This window comes from Choloepus didactylus, chromosome 13 (genome assembly GCF_015220235.1).
Source record: "Choloepus didactylus isolate mChoDid1 chromosome 13, mChoDid1.pri, whole genome shotgun sequence".
In the NCBI taxonomy this organism is placed as follows: Eukaryota; Metazoa; Chordata; class Mammalia; order Pilosa; family Megalonychidae; genus Choloepus; species Choloepus didactylus.
In genome coordinates, this window is record NC_051319.1 from 95,538,777 (window position 1) to 95,552,441 (window position 13,665).

A 13,665-nucleotide genomic window follows, 5' to 3' on the forward strand; every position below is an offset into this window, starting at 1 on the left:
CACATAGGTGGTTTATAAACACCTGTTGAATTAATCTTAGTTTAGTGAGTCTGAGAGCTCAGTAATGTAAGGAAAAGGTGTTGACAAAGCATGACATTGGAGACAAAGAATGAATTTGAAGGTAACATAACAATTATAATTCCTTTGTCCTTTCTGGACTTCACATTCTGGTGTCTTTCAGCTCCACCACTGTATCAGAGCCTCCTGAAAGGATTACTGGGTAGATAGGGCAAAAATGTTGGCTCCATTTAACAGCTGGGGAAGGTCACACCCCACAGGAACGAATCAACTTGGACTGAAGTTACTCAGCGGGGTGGTGGCACAGTGTGTCCAAGTAAAGTTAGAGCCTGTCGTAGCCGTGAGGGTTTGCCAGTTCAGAGGCCAGAGAAGACACTGGACATTTTCCAAGACATGAACTTTTATTCAGGGCTTGCTTACAGGGTGGGAAGTCAGTGTAGGGATCATGATGGCTCTCTCTCACCGGGCGGGTGCAGCATTCAGCAGGCAGGCAAAACCGTGCAAGTAAAGAGGTTGGCCAAGCCAGTTATAAGGGTTTAAGACAAAGGCATTCCTAAGGATGGGAGAGCCTAAGGGTGGGGAATAGGGTCTTGTGATATGGGGGTGGGGGGCTGGTGCAGGAGGGAAAGGAGGATCATAGGATGGGTCTTTGTAGATAACCACAAGAGTAATAACATTTTAAGGAGTCAGGAAGCAGGTAAACTAATATTTGACTGGCGGGAGGTCTGGGGACCATAGACAAATGCTTATTCAAATCTGAGTGTAAGACTTTACATTTACATCTTGCTCCTTTGTAAGACCAAGGGTTTCTCACCTCCTGCCTACTTCCCTTTTTAAAATTACATTTTAGGGAGGCGGGGCAAGATGGCAGACTGGTGAGCTGTATGTTTTAGTTACTCCTCCAGGAAAGTAGGTAAAAAGCCAGGAACTGCGTGGACTGGACACCACAGAGCAATCTGTCTTTGGGCATACTTCATACAACACTCATGAAAACGTGGAACTGCTGAGATCAGCGAAATCTGTAAGTTCTTGCGGCCAGGGGACCCGCGCCCCTCCCTGCCAGGCTCAGTCCCGGGGGAGGAGGGGCTGTCAGCTCCAGGAAGGAGAAGGGAGAATTGCAGTGACTGCTCTTATCGGAAACTCATTCTACTGATTCAAACTCCAACCATAGATAGACTGAGACCAGACACCAGAGACTCTGAGAGCAGCCAGCCCAGCAGAGAGGAGACAGGCATAGAAAAAAAACAACACGAAAAACTCCAAAATAAAAACAGAGGATTTTTGGAGTTCTGGTGAACACAGAAAGGGGAACGGCGGAGATCAGGCCTTGAGGCGCATATGCAAATCCCGAAGCAAGGCTGATCTCTCTGCCCTGTGCACCTTTCCTTAATGGCCCTGGTTGCTTTGTCTATTAGCATTTCAATAACCCATTAGATCTCTGAGGAGGGCCGTTTTTTTTTTTTTTTTTTTTTTTTTAAATCCTTTTTGCTTTTTCTAAAACAATTACTCTAAGAAGCTCAATACAGAAAGCTTCAAAGAATTGAAATTTGGGCACGTCAAGTCAAGAGCAGAACTAAGAGAGCTCTGAGACAAAAGGCAATAATCCAGTGGCTGAGAAAATTCACTAAACAACACAACTTCCCAAGAAAAGGGGGGTGTCCGCTCACAGCCACCATCCTGGTGGACAGGAAACACTCCTGCCCATCGCCAGCCCCATAGCCCAGAGCTGCCCCAGACAACCCAGTGTGACGGAAGTGCTTCAAATAACAGGCACACACCACAAAACTGGGCGTGGACATTAGCCTTCCCTGCAACCTCAGCTGAATGTCCCAGAGCTGGGAAGGGGGAGCAGTGTGAATTAACAGAGCCCCATTCAGCCATCATTTGAGCAGACTGGGAGCCTCCCAACACAGCCCAGCAGCCCAGAACTGCCCTGGGGGGACGGCACTCACCTGTGACATAGCACAGTCATCCCTCAACAGAGGACCCGGGGTGCACAGCCTGGAAGAGGGGCCCACTTGCAAGTCTCAGGAGCCATACGCCAATACCAAAGACTTGTGGGTCAGTGGCAGAGACAAACTGTGGCAGGACTGAACTGAAGGATTAGACTATTGCAGTAGCTTTAAAACTCTAGGATCATCAGGGAGATTTGATTGTTAGGGCCACCCCCCCTCCCCGACTGCCCAGAAACACGCCCCACATACAGGGCAGGCAACACCAACTACACACGCAAGCTTGGTACACCAATTGGGCCCCACAAGACTCACTCCCCCACTCACCAAAAAGGCTAAGCAGGGGAGATCTGGCTTGTGGAGAACAGGTGGCTCGTGGACGCCACCTGCTGGTTAGTTAGAGAAAGTGTACTCCACGAAGCTGCAGATCTGATAAATTAGAGATAAGGACTTCAATAGGTCTACAAACCCTAAAAGAACCCTATCAAGTTCAGCAAATGCCACGAGGCCAAAAACAACAGAAAATTATAAAGCATATGAAAAAACCAGACGATATGGATAACCCAAGCCCAAGCACCCAAATCAAAAGACCAGAAGAGACACACTTAGAGCAGCTACTCAAAGAACTAAAGATGAACAATGAGACCATAGTACGGGATATGAAGGAAATCAAGAAGACCCTAGAAGAGCATAAAGAAGACATTGCAAGACTAAATAAAAAAATGGATGATCTTATGGAAATTAAAGAAACTGTTGACCAAATTAAAAAGATTCTGGACACTCATAGTACAAGACTAGAGGAAGTTGAACAACGAATCAGTGACCTGGAAGATGACAGAATGGAAAATGAAAGCATAAAAGAAAGAATGGGGAAAAAAATTGAAAAACTCGAAATGGACCTCAGGGATATGATAGATAATATGAAACGTCCAAATATAAGACTCATTGGGGTCCCAGAAGGGGAAGAAAAGGGTAAAGGTCTAGGAAGAGTATTCAAAGAAATTGTTGGGGAAAACTTCCCAAATCTTCTAAACAACATAAATACACAAATCATAAATGCTCAGCGAACTCCAAATAGAATAAATCCAAAAAAGCCCACTCCGAGACATATACTGATCACACTGTCAAACACAGAAGAGAAGGAGCAAGTTCTGAAAGCAGCAAGAGAAAAGCAATTCACCACATACAAAGGAAACAGCATAAGACTAAGTAGTGACTACTCAGCAGCCACCATGGAGGCGAGAAGGCAGTGGCACGATATATTTAAAATTCTGAGTGAGAGGAATTTCCAGCCAAGAATACTTTATCCAGCAAAGCTCTCCTTCAAATTTGAGGGAGAGCTTAAATTTTTCACAGACAAAGAAATGCTGAGAGAATTTGCTAACAAGAGACCTGCCCTACTGGAGATACTAAAGGGAGCCCTACAGACAGAGAAACAAAGACAGGACAGAGAGACTTGGAGAAAGGTTCAGTACTAAAGAAATTCGGTATGGGTACAATAAAGGATATTAATAGAGAGAGGGAAAAATATGGCAAACATAATCCAAAGGATAAGATGGCCGATTCAAGAAATGCCTTCACGGTTTTAACGTTGAATGTAAATGGATTAAACTCCCCAATTAAAAGATATAGATTCGCAGAATGGATCAAAAAAAATGAACCATCAATATGTTGCATACAAGAGACTCATCTTAGACACAGGGACACAAAGAAACTGAAAGTGAAAGGATGGAAAAAAATATTTCATGCAAGCTACAGCCAAAAGAAAGCAGGTGTAGCAATATTAATCTCAGATAAAATAGACTTCAAATGCAGGGATGTTTTGAGAGACAAAGAAGGCCACTACATACTAATAAAAGGGGCAATTCAGCAAGAAGAAATAACAATCGTAAATCTCTATGCACCCAATCAAGGTGCCACAAAATACATGAGAGAAACATTGGCAAAACTAAAGGAAGCAATTGATGTTTCCACAATAATTGTGGGAGACTTCAACACATCACTCTCTCCTATAGATAGATCAACCAGACAGAAGACCAATAAGGAAATTGAAAACCTAAACAATCTGATAAATGAATTAGATTTAACAGACATCTACAGGACATTACATCCCAAATCACCAGAATACACATACTTTTCTAGTGCTCACGGAACTTTCTCCAGAATAGATCATATGCTGGGACATAAAACAAGCCTCAATAAATTTAAAAAGATTGAAATTATTCAAAGCACATTCTCTGACCACAATGGAATACAATTAGAAGTCAATAACCATCAGAGACTTAGAAAATTCACAAATACCTGGAGGTTAAACAACACACTCCTAAACAATCAGTGGGTTAAAGAAGAAATAGCAAGAGAAATTGCTAAATATATAGAGACGAATGAAAATGAGAACACAACATACCACAACCTATGGGATGCAGCAAAAGCAGTGCTAAGGGGGAAATTTATAGCACTAAACGCATATATTAAAAAGGAAGAAAGAGCCAAAATCAAAGAACTAATGGATCAACTGAAGAAGCTAGAAAATGAACAGCAAACCAATCCTAAACCAAGTACAAGAAAAGAAATAACAAGGATTAAAGCAGAAATAAATGACATAGAGAACAAAAAAACAATAGAAAGGATAAATATCACCAAAAGTTGGTTCTTTGAGAAGATCAACAAGATTGACAAGCCCCTAGCTAGACTGACAAAATCAAAAAGAGAGAAGACCCATATAAACAAAATAATGAATGAAAAAGGTGACATAACTGCAGATCCTGAAGAAATTAAAAAAATTATAAGAGGATATTATGAACAACTGTATGGCAACAAACTGGACAATGAAGAAGAAATGGACAATTTCCTGGAAACATATGAACAACCTAGACTGACCAGAGAAGAAATAGAAGACCTCAACCAACCCATCACAAGCAAAGAGATCCAATCAGTCATCAAAAATCTTCCCACAAATAAATGCCCAGGGCCAGATGGCTTCACAGGAGAATTCTACCAAACTTTCCAGAAAGAACTGACACCAATCTTACTCAAACTCTTTCAAAACATTGAAAAAAATGGAACACTACCTAACTCATTTTATGAAGCTAACATCAATCTAATACCAAAACCAGGCAAAGATGCTACAAAAAAGGAAAACTACCGGCCAATCTCCCTAATGAATATAGATGCAAAAATCCTCAACAAAATACTTGCAAATCGAATCCAAAGACACATTAAAAAAATCATACACCATGACCAAGTGGGGTTCATTCCAGGCATGCAAGGATGGTTCAACATAAGAAAAACAATCAATGTATTACAACACATCAAAAACTCGAAAGGGAAAAATCAATTGATCATCTCAATAGATGCTGAAAAAGCATTTGACAAAATCCAACATCCCTTTTTGATAAAAACACTTCAAAAGGTAGGAATTGAAGGAAACTTCCTCAATATGATAAAGAGCATATATGAAAAACCCACAGCCAGCATAGTACTCAATGGTGAGAGACTGAAAGCCTTCCCTCTAAGATCAGGAACAAGACAAGGATGCCCGCTGTCACCACTGTTATTCAACATTGTGCTGGAAGTGCTAGCCAGGGCAATCCGGCAAGACAAAGAAATAAAAGGCATCCAAATTGGAAAAGAAGAAGTAAAACTGTCATTGTTTGCAGATGATATGATCTTATATCTAGAAAACCCTGAGAAATCAACGATACAGCTACTAGAGCTAATAAACAAATTTAGCAATGTAGCGGGATACAAGATTAATGCACATAAGTCAGTAATGTTTCTATATGCTAGAAATGAACAAACTGAAGAGACACTCAAGAAAAAGATACCATTTTCAATAGCAACTAAAAAAATCAAGTACCTAGGAATAAACTTAACCAAAGATGTAAAAGACCTATACAAAGAAAACTACATAACTCTACTAAAAGAAATAGAAGGGGACCTTAAAAGATGGAAAAATATTCCATGTTCATGGATAGGAAGGCTAAATGTCATTAAGATGTCAATTCTACCCAAACTCATCTACAGATTCAATGCAATCCCAATCAAAATTCCAACAACCTACTTTGCAGACTTGGAAAAGCTAGTTATCAAATTTATTTGGAAAGGGAAGATGCCTCGAATTGCTAAAGACACTCTAAAAAAGAAAAACGAAGTGGGAGGACTTACACTCCCTGACTTTGAAGCTTATTATAAAGCCACAGTTGCCAAAACAGCATGGTACTGGCACAAAGATAGACATATAGATCAATGGAATCGAATTGAGAATTCAGAGATAGACCCTCAGATCTATGGCCGACTGATCTTTGATAAGGCCCCTAAAGTCACCGAACTGAGCCATAATGGTCTTTTCAACAAATGGGGCTGGGAGAGTTGGATATCCATATCCAAAAGAATGAAAGAGGACCCCTACCTCACCCCCTACACAAAAATTAACTCAAAATGGACCAAAGATCTCAATATAAAAGAAAGTACCATAAAACTCCTAGAAGATAATGTAGGGAAACATCTTCAAGACCTTGTATTAGGAGGCCACTTCCTAGACTTTACACCCAAAGCACAAGCAACAAAAGAGAAAATAGATAAATGGGAACTCCTCAAGCTTAGAAGTTTCTGCACCTCAAATGAATTTCTCAAAAAGGTAAAGAGGCAGCCAACTCAATGGGAAAAAATTTTTGGAAACCATGTATCTGACAAAAGACTGATATCTTGCATATACAAAGAAATCCTACAACTCAATGACAATAGTACAGACAGCCCAATTATAAAATGGGCAAAAGATATGAAAAGACAGTTCTCTGAAGAGGAAATACAAATGGCCAAGAAACACATGAAAAAATGTTCAGCTTCACTAGCTATTAGAGAGATGCAAATTAAGACCACAATGAGATACCATCTAACACCGGTTAGAATGGCTGCCATTAAACAAACAGGAAACTACAAATGCTGGAGGGGATGTGGAGAAATTGGAACTCTTATTCACTGTTGGTGGGACTGTATAATGGTTCAGCCACTCTGGAAGTCAGTCTGGCAGTTCCTTAGAAAACTAGATATAGAGCTACCATTCAATCCAGCGATTGCACTTCTCGGTATATACCCGGAAGATCGGAAAGCAGTGACACGAACAGATATCTGCACGCCAATGTTCATAGCAGCATTATTCACAATTGCCAAGAGATGGAAACAACCCAAATGTCCTTCAACAGATGAGTGGATAAATAAAATGTGGTATATACACACGATGGAATACTACGCGGCAGTAAGAAGGAACGATCTGGTGAAACATATGACAACATGGATGAACCTTGAAGACATAATGCTGAGCGAAATAAGCCAGGCACAGAAAGAGAAATATTATATGCTACCACTAATGTGAACTTTGAAAAATGTAAAACAAATGGTTTATAATGTAGAATGTAGGGGAACTAGCAGTAGAGAGCAATTAAGGAAGGGGGAACAATAATCCAAGAAGAACAGATAAGCTATTTAACGTTCTGGGGATGCCCAGAAATGACTATGGTCTGTTAATTTCTGATGGATGTAGTAGGAACAAGTTCACTGAAATGTTGCTATATTATGTAACTTTCTTGGGGTAAAGTAGGAACATGTTGGAAGTTAAGCAGTTATCTTAGGTTAGTTGTCTTTTTCTTACTCCCTTGCTATGGTCTCTTTGAAATGTTTTTTTATTGTATGTTTGTTTTCTTTTTAACTTTTTTTTTCATACAGTTGATTTGAAAAAAGAAGGGAAAGTTAAAAAAAAAAAAAAAAAGAAAAAAGACAAAGAAGGAAAAAAAAAAAAAAAGATGTAGTGCCCCCTTGAGGAGCCTGTGGAGAATGCAGGGGTATTCGCCTACCCCACCTCCATGGTTGCTAACATGACCACAGACATAGGGGACTGGTGGTTTGATGGGTTGAGCCCTCTACCATAAGTTTTACCCTTGGGAAGACGGTTGCTGCAAAGGAGAGGCTAGGCCTCCCTGTATTTGTGCCTAAGAGTCTCCTCCTGAATGCCTCTTTGTTGCTCAGATGTGGCCCTCTCTCTCTGGCTAAGCCAACTTGAAAGGTGAAATCACTGCCCTCCCCCCTACGTGGGATCAGACACCCAGGGAAGTGAATCTCCCTGGCAACGTGGAATATGACTCCCGGGGAGGAATGTAGACCCGGCATCGTGGGATGGAGAACATCTTCTTGACCAAAAGGGGGATGTGAAAGGAAATGAAATAAGCTTCAGTGGCAGAGAGATTCCAAAACGAGCCGAGAGAACACTCGGCTCACTTTAGAGTGATATCTGCACACTTTACGCACACTTTAGACAACCTTTTTTAGGTTCTAAAGAATTGGGGTAGCTGGTGGTGGATACCTGAAACTATTAAACTACAACCCAGAACCCATGAATCTCGAAGACAGTTGTATAAAAATGTAGCTTATGAGGGGTGACAGTGGGATTGGGAATGCCATAAGGACCAAACTCCACTTTGTCTAGTTTATGGATGGATGTGTAGAAATGTAGGGGAAGCAAACAAACAGACAAAGGTACCTAGTGTTCTTTTTTACTTCAATTGCTCTTTTTCACTCTAATTATTATTCTTGTTATTTTTGTGTGTGTGCTAATGAAGGTGTCAGGGATTGATTTAGGTGATGAATGTACAACTATGTAATGGTACTGTAAACAATCGAAAGTACAATTTGTTTTGTATGACTGCGTGGTATGTGAATATATCTCAATAAAATGATGATTAAAAAAAAAAATTACATTTTAAGGTTAGTTTACCATTTTCTCTCTACTGGTTTACAAAGATGGTAAGTTAAACATTAGCTGCTCAGGTCACGCAGACTGCTGTGAAACAAGTTTGGCAGACCTGTTTTGCTCAGGCCAGGGCTCCTACAGAGCCCAGAGACATCTGACCCAATGGGATGTGGCTGGGAGTGGTAACCAGACTCGGAACTAAGTGTTCTAGAGCAAAATAACCTTTTGAGGGAGACAGTAGCCTCACAGGAGACAAAGTGATTTACCCACAGTCCACCCTCATCCTCTAACCCAGACCCCTACTGGGCAGACTCTCCAGGGCACCACCCTGTTTGCCCTCAGGGACTCCACCTTAGGGTCAATTCATGAGAAACTGTATACTCGTAGATTGACTAGGATAGACAAAACTAAGAATTCTGATTTCACAGTTGGGGGGTATCCAAGGCTTAGAGAGAAGAAGGAACTAGTCATGATACATACTGAGTTAGGATGAGGACTCCTGATTCTCATTCCAGAGCTTTCTCAAGTGTACCTCACAAGTTCCCTGGACATGAGCCTTCTGAGTTGGGGAAGGGGTCTGAATGTTTTGGACCTGACCTGGTCATTTGTTTGCTGTGGTCAGGATGGGTGAAAAGAGGCAGGAGGTGTGATAAGCTACCCATCCCATCTGGTCATCCCACCCTAGAGTCTGTTCCCTGTAGTCCTCACTGGTTTTGTACATTTAGGGTGCCTATAGTTACAGACCACAGGAAGTAGGATGTGGGTTATTCACTGTTTAGTGACTGTTTATGGAGATTGGTATTGCTACTCCAGCACTATGGTCTCCCAGCTGACCAACAACCTAGAAATAATGGAAAGCAGGTGGGGTGAGTATTTGTTGAGGCTAGCAGAAACAACAGTAGGAGTCCCTGCTACTAAGATGTGGGAAACAGGGTGTGTGTTTTGGGTTCTGGTAACACACAGAGATAGCCAAGAGAAGAGAAAGGACATTCTGGCAGAAAGCTGGGAAGTGCATCCAGCCTGGATTTGACTCTCCTTGATGCTTATATTTGCTGTGGGACCTTGGACAAATCACTCAGCTTCTGGGAGCCTTAGCCTCTTAGATGGGAGGGTTGAAAGAGACAGTCCTTAGTAACTCCTCCAGTTTTTATAATTTTCCCTCCAAGTAACTGAGCTTTGGAAGGGGTAAGTCATTAACTCCACTTAGTATTTATCAGGCCAGGTCCTGTTCAGGTTTAACTGGGAAATGTACAGGAAACAGCAGGCCTGAGACTGCTATCTTAGAAAGCCCTGCATGCAAGGTTGGCCCTTGACTGGCATCTGGGAACTTGGATTTCAGGAGTCCCACCATTTCCATAAATGATAAAAGTAGCTCACTGTGCCTAAACTGTACAAACAATGTGGGTTAGGCTGAACACCTTTACTTCTGGGAGTTAGGAATTTGTATATGTGCTAGGCAGAGGGATCTTGTAGGATCAGCTCCCAATAAGAACCCTGAGCACTGAGTCTCAATAAAGCTTCCCTAGTAGACACGATTTCACGTGTGTTATCACCACGTGTCTCTGGAGGAATTAAGTGTGCCCCATGTAACTCTACTGGGAAAGGACTCTTGCAAGCTTATGCCTTGTTTCCTCTGGACTTCACCCCTTGCATCTTTTCCCTTTGCTGATTTTGCTTTGTATCATTTTTCTATAATAAATCATACCGAGAGTATGACTATATCCTGAGACCTGTGAGTCCCGCTAGTGAATCACCAAACCTGGGGGATGGTCTTGGGGACCCCCAAGATGACATAATCCTTAATTTCACAGAGATAACTGCAATCTATCCTGATCCCATATGAGTATATAGTTTAAACCAGCACTGTCCAATGTATATATGCCAGTCACTTAGGCAATTTTAAATTGTCTATTAGCCACATTTAAAAATATGAAAGGAAACTGCTGAAATTAGTTTCAATAATATAGTTTATTTAACCAAGTATAGCTAAGATAGTATCATTTCAACATGTAGTGATATGATAGTTTATATTCTTTTTTCATACTAAGTTTTCAAAAACCAGCATGTATTTTACACCCATTGCGCATCTCAGTTGGGAATTAGCCACATCGCAGGTGCTCAACTGGCTGGTGGCTGCCACACTGGAGAGCACAAGCTTGGAGATTAACAACAAGGACTATGGAAGCAGGACCTCTGGGTTAGGATCCTGGCTCTGCCACTTACCAACTGCATGGACTTAAGCAGTTACTTAACTCCTCCATGTATTAGTTTCTTCATCTGTATAATGGGGCTAATAATGCTAGCGACCTCATAAAGTTGTAGGGTTTTTTGTTTTGTTTTGTTTTGTTTTTTAGAGTTAATAAATCTAAGGCAGTATCTGGTACACACAGGATATTTGGTGAAAGCTAGCTGTTACTTCTATTATCCTAAAGCTTGACCCTTAGGGATGAACTTGTCCAAACCTTTATTCCATTGATGAGGAAACTGAGGCCCAGAGTTTGGATGGCACCAGTTTCAGAAGCAAAAGCTCCAGTTACTTCTCCTCTTAATGGATTCCCTATCTTTGGCTGGCTCTGAAGTTGGTTCTGCCAATTATGGAGGAAACCAGAAGCTCCATGGCCCCACCTGAGTTCTGCAATCCCTTCTGGATTGCAAAACGGGGCCACAGTTTGAAGTTGGCACTAAGGTGATAGAGTCTGGACCTCCCATCTGTTGCCCACCTGGGCACACCCAAAAGGAAAAGTGTTTAGGCATTCCTATCTCTTGCCCCCACAGGTCCCAGGGCTCTCCAGGGTCTGCCCACCCTGCACTTCCAAAGGAAGAGGATCAGCACAGGCCAAGTTGTTCTGGAAGGATGAATCACCCTATACTGGTGTAACAAACGGAGACCTCTGCAGCTCAATTGGACTGGCTGACCCCATCACCAAGTACAGATTCTGAAGTGCTTACTCAGCAATGATAGGGCTGGTTTTCCTTGTTTTGGCTTTTCACAGCCTTCCCTGTTTATTAACTCATGCTCTATCTTCCCCAAAGATACAGTGCTTCAACACTCTTTTTAAAATGTCTCCTGCTAGTGATCTGCAGCCCCTGTTCAACCACCAAGCAGGTAGCGAGTTCCCGGTAAATGTATAAAGAGAGAGAGAAAGAGAGAGAGAGTTGGCGGAGGAGGGAGGGAGGGAGAGAAGGGATACTGGCTGCCCACTTGTCAGGGAGGCAGTAGGAGGGCATTTTCAGCCTGGAAGCGAAACTAGCTTATGATTTCTCTACAGTTTCTCTCTTCATCCCCCCCTCCTAAAGCCTAATGCAAATCATTTATTTGCTTTGACAAACTCACTCAGCCCAACTCACATGACTCAAGTCTTATTGGCAGTTGGAATCAGACGAGTCTTGTGGGCTTAAAATCGATAGCACATGCTGACCTGAAGCTCTGCTTATTTTATATGCTGAATACTGTTTTCTTTGACAGTCGTTTATTTGGCAGATATTTATTGAGCATCTTCTATGTATTAAGACTCGTGCTAGGTGCTTGGAATGAAGTCTTTATGAACTTAAATTCAGTGCAGAAAACAGGCAAACAAGAAATGATAACGTACAACAAAGGTTTGGTATAGAAAGGGTCAAATACTCTAGGATCTATAATAAAGCAAGGGGACCTGAACAAAGCTCTCTTCTGAAAAACTTAGGTTTAACTTGGAACCTGAGAACCAGTTTAAGAGAGAGAGAGAGTGGAGAACTGCAGGAGAGGGAACAGCATAAGAAAAACCTGGAGGTGAGAAAGAATGGCATGTTGGAAGAACTGAAAAAAAATGCCCATACTGCTGGAGTAGAGAGAATAAGAGGAAGTGAGGCAAAAGATAAGGATGGGACCCAGGTTTGAGGGTTTTGAGGAGATTGTCTGAAGTGCTGAGGAATTTGGACTTTACCCTGAGGGCAAGGGGAAACTGGAAGAGAACAACATCTTACTAAACATAGGGTCCTTGGAAACAAATCAACCAAATATGCTAAAATGGTTGATGGCTGAAAGATTGGGACATACCATTTTAATTCATCATGCTTTTTGTGCCAAAGTGCAGACTTCCTTGGAAAGTGGACTGTAGCCTCCAGGGCCTCCTTAATGCCAGGTCACTCTCCCCCATACCCCCAGCCCACTGCGCATGTAATCAGATGCTCCTGAGTTTTGTGCAGCACAGCCCACCCTTCAGCCATTGGAACTGTAATCACAGAGCCCACCTTTGGGAAGTTGTCAGAGAGAGAGACCCTTGTTTTACAGATGGACCAAAAGAGGCCCAGAGAAGGAAAGTAACTTTGTGGCTCCACAGCAAGTCAGTGGCAGAGCCAGCTGTAACATCACAGTCCTCTGACTCCTTCATGTATCCCCCAGAGAAAGTGGATGCCAGGAGCAGGATTAGGAGGAGGCAAGTGAGGCACCTAGGGAGCTAAATGTAAGGAGGCACTCACACTCGGGTGCCAGCCCTGCACTTGCAGGACCCCAGCTTCCTCAATGCCTCGCCCTGGTCCCAGCCCTGCAGGATACACCTTTAAGGGCAAGGACTGGAGCGTCTAACTCTGTGACTCTCTCCTGGCACTCACATGATGCTAGGCATATATTTTGAGGATCACTAGATGGATATGGGTGCTAATGAACAATGGATTTCCAACAATAAATTGATATGTATACAGATGTTTGTATCTGGGTAGAAATAACTCTTGACAATAGAAAAAAATTGGAAAGGGCCCTAATCTAGAGCCTAGAGACCTGGATTCTGGTTCCTCTCTGCCACTGATTTGCCGTGGAAACTTGGGTAGGCTTCAGTGAAATGAAGTGATTGATCTAAATAACACTTATTGAACAACCACTGCTTAAATGCTTCTGTATTTTAACTCAATTAAAGACTTCTTGGCCTCTGAGGCTCTTTTCACTTCTGAAAAACTGGTTTGAGGGAGGGAAGG